The sequence below is a fragment of the Myxine glutinosa genome, chromosome 1 (genome assembly GCF_964187855.1).
Source record: "Myxine glutinosa chromosome 1, kmMyxGlut1.1, whole genome shotgun sequence".
In the NCBI taxonomy this organism is placed as follows: Eukaryota; Metazoa; Chordata; class Myxini; order Myxiniformes; family Myxinidae; genus Myxine; species Myxine glutinosa.
This window is the reverse complement of record NC_136261.1, coordinates 383261485-383270157: the sequence shown is the minus strand read 5'-3', so window position 1 is coordinate 383270157 and position 8673 is coordinate 383261485. Positions and strand designations below refer to the sequence as shown.

General features: G+C 50.3%; 1 long non-coding RNA gene across 1 annotated transcript in view; it reads left to right on the top strand.

The window, feature by feature from the left end:
* The window catches only part of LOC144889560 (uncharacterized), a 452052-nt gene that overhangs the window by 329392 nt on the left and 113987 nt on the right, over positions 1 to 8673 (top strand). The gene's annotated exons all lie outside the window — the stretch shown is intronic.

Sequence of the window (8673 nt, the reverse complement as noted above, 5' to 3'; positions counted from 1 at the left end):
GCCTTCCTCCCCCTCCAGCCACCCACCTCCTTCCAGCCAATCGACTCTGCAATTCCCCGTGTGAGTCCGTCTTTGTTTGTTCTGTCCAGGGTATTAATTAAGCCTGTTCAGATAAGCTAGCGATTTTCACTGTCTCTTTGATTTCTTCTGTAAATTATTTTATTATCCTTCCTTCTCCTTGGTTACTTTTGGTTGTAAATAGCAAATAAATTATATTCGTATTCCCTACTTCTGTCTTCTTCTTCTTCACTTTAGTCTTTTCCCCATTGAATATCTGTGGCGCGATTCGGCCAACGTTCAGGAATCGGGTTAGTCGGGGTAACTGTTCGGGCGTGGTGGCCATCCGCTCGGCAAACAGCATCCTTGCCGCGGTCCCGTAACAATTGGTGTCGGGAGCGAGACTGGACCCGAAGCGCGCTTAACGCGCTCAAAATTACGAGCGGCCGAAATTTGTTTTGTTTTAGAAAAACCCGAACTTTGAAATCGCGCCATGGCTAGTCAAGGCGATCGGATGCAGGTGGGTGAGCTAGAAGAGGGGTTAGGGGTAACACAGGACCACAGGGAAGAAATGGAGGAGAGCAATGATGATGTGGTTGAGGAGGTTTCAGGCGCGCAAGATGGCACCCTCGCGCACGAGGTTTCAAGCGCACAAAATGGCGCCTCGCACAAGAGCGCGGTAGCCGCGCCCGCTGCACCAATAGGGGTGGTCCAAATGCAGGCCCTCATGGAGCAATTTATGGCGCAAATGCAGGCGTCCCTCAACCTGCAGAGGGACGAGACGAGGGCTCAGGGTGAGCGAATGGAAAACAATATGGGAAATAAATTTGCGGGGTTGGACAATAAATTTGAGGGGTTAGACAACGGGATAAAAGAGGTGAAGAATGGGTTAACGGGGGTGGAAAATAGAATGGCTGCCCAGGAGAATCAGATAGAGGGGGCAAAAATGGGTTAAGGGGGTTAGAAAACACAATGGATGACAAATTGCGGGAGATAGGGGAGCAATCCGCCCGGGAAATCAAACAAATGGGGAACCAGATAGAGAAGGTGAAAATCGGGTTAGAAGGTAAATTGGATGCTCAGAGGGATGAATTGGAACAGATGAGGGCGGCATCTACCAAAGAGATGGGAGAAATGAAGGAGGAAATACGACGAGGTAAAGCGAGGTGAGAAGCGTATGGAGAAAGAGGTGAGGAATAATACGGCTAGGTTACAGGGGGGCATAGAGGGTCTGACGAGGAGAGTAGAACAGCTGACAGTGGGACAAAAGGAACTCGTGGATCAGGTGGAAAAGAACACTGCAATAATCGGGGGGTTAAAAGCGACACAAAAAGACATCAAGAACGAATTAATAGCGACACAGAAGGAATGTCAGATGGTACGTGAGGGACTGACAACGAGGTTGGACGAGGTGACAGAAGTAATGGAGACAAAGGACCGGGAGGTGAGGACGCACAAAGATACGGTCAAGGTAGCGTTAGAGGACGAAATTGAGGAGACGCACCGGGAAATAAAAGAGGTGAAGCAAAAGTTAGAGGAAGTGGAAGAGGGGGTGAGAGAAATTAAGAAGAGACGGAGGGAAACTAAGAGGGAGAGAAAGGAGGAGGTGATGGAATATGTACAAGGTCGGTGCTCAAATCGTGATGGTGTGCTTGCTCACCAAATAAAGAGTTTGCAGGTGGCGAAGGAGGTGCTGAGACGAGGTGCCAAGGTGAGTCGCGATATATTCGGAAATGTATATGATGTGAGGGAAGCTTCAGTCGGCTTGGGGGTTGATTTGGATCCGGGTGTTCGTGAGAGGCAGTTGGTGAAGTGTGCGACAGGTACGGAGTGCGAAGGAGGAGGTCTGCGAGAATGTCCGACTCTGGGGTGTGTGAGGAAAAAGTGCGCGCCGAGGAGTGAGTGTGCTGTCGAGAGTGAGTTGGTCGTAGCGCGTGTGCGAGGGAGAACATGGAAGCGCGTAGTGGGGAGTGTTAGAGAGGATGTAACGAAAGAGTGCACACCTGTGGTTGAGTGTTACGGAGGATGTAACGAAAGAGTGCACACCTGTGGTGAGTGTTACGGAGGGTGTAACGGGAGAGTGTGCGCAAGAGGATGCGCAAGAAAGGTGTGTAACGGACGGGTGCATGAGGAAAGAGTGCGCTGGCAAGAGTAAGGGTGAGTGCGCGACCGAGTGTGGAGGTGACAGTAGTGAGAGTGACACGGCGCGTGAGTTGGTTGTGGCAGGTGAGCGAGGATGTACACCTGGAATGGAAGAATGCACACCTGGAATGGTAGAGCGTGTGTGGGAATGCACACTGGAATTGGTAGTGAGGCACGTGATTGGGTGTGCAAGTGAGAGCACACCTGTGGTTGTCACAGAGGAGGTGACCGAGGAGGGGGCGCGAAGAGGTGTGTTGATGAGGTGTGCGAACGACGAGTGTGTGCAAAGGTGTGCGATGGTCAGGTGTGTGACCAAGTCTGTAAGCGGAATGAGTGTACCTGGGTGTGTCAGGGAAGGTGCAATGAAAAAGAGCATGGAGACAGCTGGATGTATGAGCAAGGAACGGGCTGCGGGGTGTAAGCATGCAAGTGGAGCATCGACGATAACCGGGTTAGCGGTTAGAGCGACGTATAGTCGAATCGGGCCCTCGGTGCGTGCCGGGCAGCTTTGTGTGCCGCGGGGATCCGCGGCGGTTTCGAAAGAACCGCCGTGCGGGATCCACGCCGGGCCGCGCTTTGAACGGCCGCGTCCGTGCCCCACTAGGCGGAGCGGGCAGCCCGATAGGAAGGGTCATCATGGCGACCCCCTTTTGTTGAGGCGTTCCGGCAGGGCGAGATCGGGCCATTGGACGGCTCTGTGCCGAGATGGTGCGTGGGACCTCGGCCCGGGTAAACCTCCTTCCCTTCACCGAGTGTCGGACGCATCCAGCCGCCGGCACCATGCAACCCGCATTCATTGCTCGGCTTTACGAAGCCGAGCTTTGGAGATGAATTGGCGCACCAAGAGGCACGAGTGAGTAGTATAGACTGTGATGATGAGGATAGTGTTTTGGCCCCGAAATTAGAAAAAACAAACAAATTTGATGATTGGCAAAGGATTGGCAGAGTGATGATTGGTAATGGTGGAGTGATTGGTAGTGATTGGCAAATTTTTAATTGGCTGGAATTTGATGTGCTAAATTGGTAGTGAGAGATACCCGATGTGCTGGGATGGTAACTCCGTCATCCCTCACAAGCGGGGGCAAAGGAGCACTCGTCTTATGGGGTTTGGCAGTGAAAACTAGCCCGGGAGGGTGAGGATATTGTGTGTAGGGACCTAGAAGATGACCTTAGGTAACGTTAAGGTTAGGTAGTGACAATGATACCTGTAGTGGGGACGCAGGTAGATTAGTGTGGATGATAATGACGTGGTATGTGCTTAGTTTAAAGGGAAGACGGGGAGCACTAAGTTAGCAGGGCAACAGGTAGTTCAGATGATGCCGTGTGTACGGTTCAAAGGTGTGGTTGCACAGGTGTGCAACTGAACAGGTGTATGGAGCAGTGTTTGAGTGAGTGATGGTGATGTGTATTGTGCTGACCAAATGGTCCAGGGACGAAGGAAGGAGGGTGCAGGTGGCACCAGGTGTGATTGCACTGGTGTGCAACGACAGGTGTATGAAAAACAGGTGTATGGAATAAATGGTCTGGAGTATATGGAGTATTGGAATGGATGGTCGTGGAGTGAGTATGGTGGAAACGGTGGAGTGGAGTGGATGGTGCGAAGGTGTGAATGGGGGAAGGATGGACCCCCATCACGAATACCCGGGGAGGGTAGTGTAAGTGTTAGGTAGAGGGTACAGGTAAATTGTGGTTGGATATTGGCATCTGTGGTGCGGGTAGTTGCACATGAGTGCAGTGATGGGTGCATTAGTGTCGTGGAAATGGCTGGGCGTGTAGCCTGTTAGTGTGTGTGTAGTTGGTTGGGCACTCCACCACTGTGAGGATGTCGGCCAGGTGAGGCCGCAGGTGGGCTCTGGGAGCCGGTAGCGTTGTTGTGGATGGGGCCCGAGGATCCGGAGGACGGACCCGGGTAGCCCAGTGCCAGAGGGCACCGAGGGGTGACAGAGCCAGGAGGGGCCTTCCCCAGTTAGATAGGTTAGGGTGAGGAGCTAGGTAAGCTCGGGTGGCAACTGAAGTGGTGGAGGTGTGCAGGTGGGTAGGCCTGCTGGGAGAGCTACACGCCCCAGTCCTGAAATTGTACAAGGGCACAGGGAGTTGCATCGGGGGAGTGAGACCCCAAATTGAGAAGCACCACAGTTTGGTCAATGGGAATTTGGTTCTTAAAACCACATAGAGTAAGATGGCCAATGGTTTGGCAGGGAAAGACCCCGGGTAGTGTAAAGTGTGTTAATGTCATTTAGAAGATAGTTAGGATTAGGAATCTCCTCGCATCATCTACATCCACTCACCTGAGGTGACGTACCTCCACACCATGCCAGGTGGTTTTTATTATTTTTATTGATGCAAATGTTTGGAATGTGAGACGCATCATGACGTGGGTGTGACATTGTGCTGATGTTCCATCTCTTCCTCCTTATGAGGATTGATGATGAATTGGGTGATAGCAAATTTTGGTAAGAGGGAGTGAAGACGAATTTGGTGTAGGGGAAATATGGGGAAGATGTGACGGTAGCTACGGCTTTGTAAGGTGTAGATTGTTGTAAATATGGGGTAAGGGCAAGGGTAGAGTAGGTGACAGGGGGGGTGACGTACGGTAGGGACGAGCTTTTCTCCGCTCCGTCTCCATTCGCACCTCGCCTTGCATTGCCTTTATTGATGTGTACCCTTGTGACCTTACCCCTCGCTCATCTGTCTTTTCCCCCCTTGTCTCCCACATGAGGACTGTGCGCCACTGGGCGCCGAGGGGAGCGTGCATGAGTCCGCCAGTGGGCGCCCGAACCTCTCGCAACCACAGCTGTCTGCATCGATGCACCACCTTATGGACCACATGTCTGTGGCTGAGCACCACTGATGGACCCCATGGGTTGGGGCATGGCCCCTCTGCTGGAACCGGCCATGAAGGCCCGAGATCTTGCTGGCGGACCTTGGCCACAGGGCACCTATGCCCCACAGGTGAACCACACTAGTCGGCCCTGTGGGCCCTAAATAAATGACAATGGACACGTTGGGTGCATTTTATTTTAATCCAAATAGGCCGCCAGCAAAGAGGATGACAACCACAGAAAATAACATGGCCAGCAGAGGGAGCTGAAGAGGAAGCACAGCACCAGGGTTTGTTGTTTTTATTTTTTAATGAACAGTGATGACTGTGCACCGATTGGTGCTTGATGGTGCTTTGGTGCATCGATGCAGGGCAGACCGTCTCCCCCCCCCCGCCCCCCCGAAAGAACGATCACAGGTCCTGGGTTGCGTTTTGTAAATAAAGTAGTCATTGTAAATAATGCGCCCCCACCGTAAATGTATAGTTTGAAGACAATTCTGCAATTCGGTTAGCTGTGGGCGTGAGTCTGTTAGGCAGGGTGCAATGGAGCAGCGGGACATATTTATTTATGTTTTAAAACTGTCACACTCAGGGTCAGGTTAAATGTAGAGGGAACTACACCTACGTGCCACACTAAAAGTTAAGGTAAGAGGCCCGGGACGTGCCTAAGAGGAGGAGGGTGCAATGTTGTGGATATGAGGATTGTGTTTTTTATTGTGTTTTTTTTATTATTGCTTTATTCTGGACCCTCCTGCCTCCAGTCTGTGTATAAAGGTCAAAGGTCGTCCCGTAATTAGTTCATAAGCACTCACGTTAGCCAATCATAGATTTCCCCCCTTGTTGACAGTTATTTCCTTATTCTGTGTATTAGGCTAAGGATTTGTCTTCCATTAATTTGACACTCCATTGCACTGCATTAAATAAAGTAGATCCCTCCGACATGGCATCTTCCAAGTGCCAGGTTTAGCCACTTTGCTGCATTTCATCTGCCGTCCACTTTGCTGCAATTGCCAACTGCATTTGGGCGGTTTTCTTCATTCGCCATTGCTGCCCTTTGGCTGGGGCTAGCTCGATTCGCCCCAAAACCACCATTGGCCACGGGGCAAGGTCGGGAAAGAAGGGCGTGTCTCCACCTCGTCATAGAGGGGGAGGAGTGAACCAGCCCTTGCCGACCAACCCAGAATGAGGGGTTGGCTTTAGAGGGCGGAGAGACACCGTTTGGGGGAGGTTCGCAAAACGGTCAAGGGTGGGGCTTATATAACCCGAGGAAGACGCCCCCAGAAGAGTCGAGGAGGGAGGGGATCAGATCACAGACAAGCCAAAAAGAGAGTCCTGGAATTTGAGAGAGAGGGAGAGAGAACCCGTCACGCCAGACCCCCCACCAGCAATGTTGGCTCCAGCAAGCAGCTCCGACCCGTTACCCCGCGCACACGACAGGATCGGTGGCATCGGCGGCCGTCGGGGTCCAGCCCGACGTCCCGTGCGAGATCAAGCTCCAGCCAGCTCCGTGCCTTCCTCCCCCTCCAGCCACCCACCTCCTTCCAGCCAATCGACTCTGCAATTCCCCGTGTGAGTCCGTCTTTGTTTGTTCTGTCCAGGGTATTAATTAAGCCTGTTTCGATAAGCTAGTAATTTTCACTGTGTCTCTTTGATTTCTTCTGTAAATTATTTTATTATCCTTCCTTCTCCTTGGTTACTTTTGGTTGTAAATAGCAAATAAATTATATTCGTATTCCCTACTTCTGTCTTCTTCTTCTTCATATCCTTCGCTTTCGTCTTTTCCACATTGAATATCTGTGGCGCGATTCGGCCAACGTTCAGGAATCGGGTTAGTCGGGGTAACTGTTCGGGCGCGGCGGCCATCCGCTCGGCAAACAGCATCCTCGCCGCAGTCCCGTAACAATATTATATATATATATATTATATATATATATATATATATATATATATATATATATATATATATATATATATATATATATATACAGTGGTACCTCGGCTTACGAGTTTAATCCGTTCCGTGACGGAGCTCGTAAGCCAAATCGCTCGTAAGTCAAAGCAAATTTTCCCATTCAAATGCATTGAAATGCTATTAATCCGTTCCAGCCTCAAAAAAAAAACACCAATTTTTTTTGTTAGGTGCTTTTAAATAACAAAAATGTACTTTATAAATAACAAATAATGTATAAACAAGCACGACCTCGTATATACTGTACATAATACAAGAGAATGTAAAGAAATAAACTGGTTTTATTAAGCAGAGGAGAAGAGCATGCCAGGTGAGGTGTGCGTGTTGTCGACTTGGCGAGGCAGTACGATCGTACTCCTTCTACGATATGTACGATTTTGAAGCAGAAGGAGTCCATAAAGGCTATAACGCCAGCCAAGGGCGTTACGATTATTTCAAAGCTCCGGACCTCTATCCATGAAGATATGGAGAAGTTGTTGTTTGTGTGGTTGAAGGAGAAGCAGCTCGCAGGAGATACCGTGACCGAGAGCATCATGTGTTTGAAAAGATTGAAACTCGGATATCGAGCACGGACCACGAGGTGTTTTTTCTTTTTTCTTAATCTCGGTTTCAGTGAACTTTTGCTCTGTGCTCACGTGTACTGTACCTGTACCTGTAATGGTACGTCAGAGGATGGCACCTGTTGTCATCATATTAAGTGCAAGATGTTCTGCATCGTAAGTTGGTACACCGTGGTCTTTCGGCGGTGTTTAAGCCGGCCGTCTTGGCTTCTGTCACCATTGGCATTGAGTCTTTCGATGTAGGTAGGTCGTTGTGTGCCGGTGCCTTGGCCGAATTCCTTCATTGCTGCATTGTTAGCTCACCTGGTTTTTTATACCACATCTTTGGTTATCGGACCAGCGAATGACGTCATCTCCAAAGTATGGCTTATTCTCACTTGTCTTGGACGATCTTCTACTTCTAGCCTTCCACCGTGCATTTGGTGTCCACTGTACTTACTGTACAGTGCCTGGTAAAATTGATGTAATGGGTTTTTGACCGTCAACGCCATGAACCGTCATGAACCGTCATGAACCGTCAACGCCATGAACCGCTAACACTCAAAAGCCCATTTATCGCGCCTTATAAAGCAAAACGCAAACCGAAAGCCATGCCTCTCAAGCGAGGCGTGCTTCCGTGGTCACGTGATCCACAGGTGTAGCTCATTATACCCGCGCGCGCGACACGCTTTGGCGGTCACGTGACCAGCCACTCTGGAGGCGGGGATCCCCGCCGATGACGTCACCGGCTGGAGCAAGGAGATTCCTCGCTCATGTATTTCGACGATTGCGTGTTTTATATCCAAGCAGAGATGCTTTCACGGCAAGATAACCACGTGACCGGAACCGTAAGCCACAACCGGAAAATTCAAAAAAATAAATTTTTTGAGCTCGTACATCGGATCTCGGCTCGTATCCCAAAGCAACAAACCGCCCGAGCGACGGCTCGTATCCCCAAAAACTCGTACGTTGGGGCACTCGTAAGCCGAGGTACCACTGTATATATATATATATTTATAGGCTATATAGCCTGGTGTTGGCTTAGTGGTAAGGGTGCCGGCTTGGGATCCTAGGTTCGAATCCCTAGGATCCCTAGGTATATAACTCGCTGAATCAACGCCAGGGGGGCTGACTCAGCCTGTCATCCTTCCGAGGTCGGCAAATTGAGTACCAGCTTGCTGGGATGAATGATCACGGTGTGTACC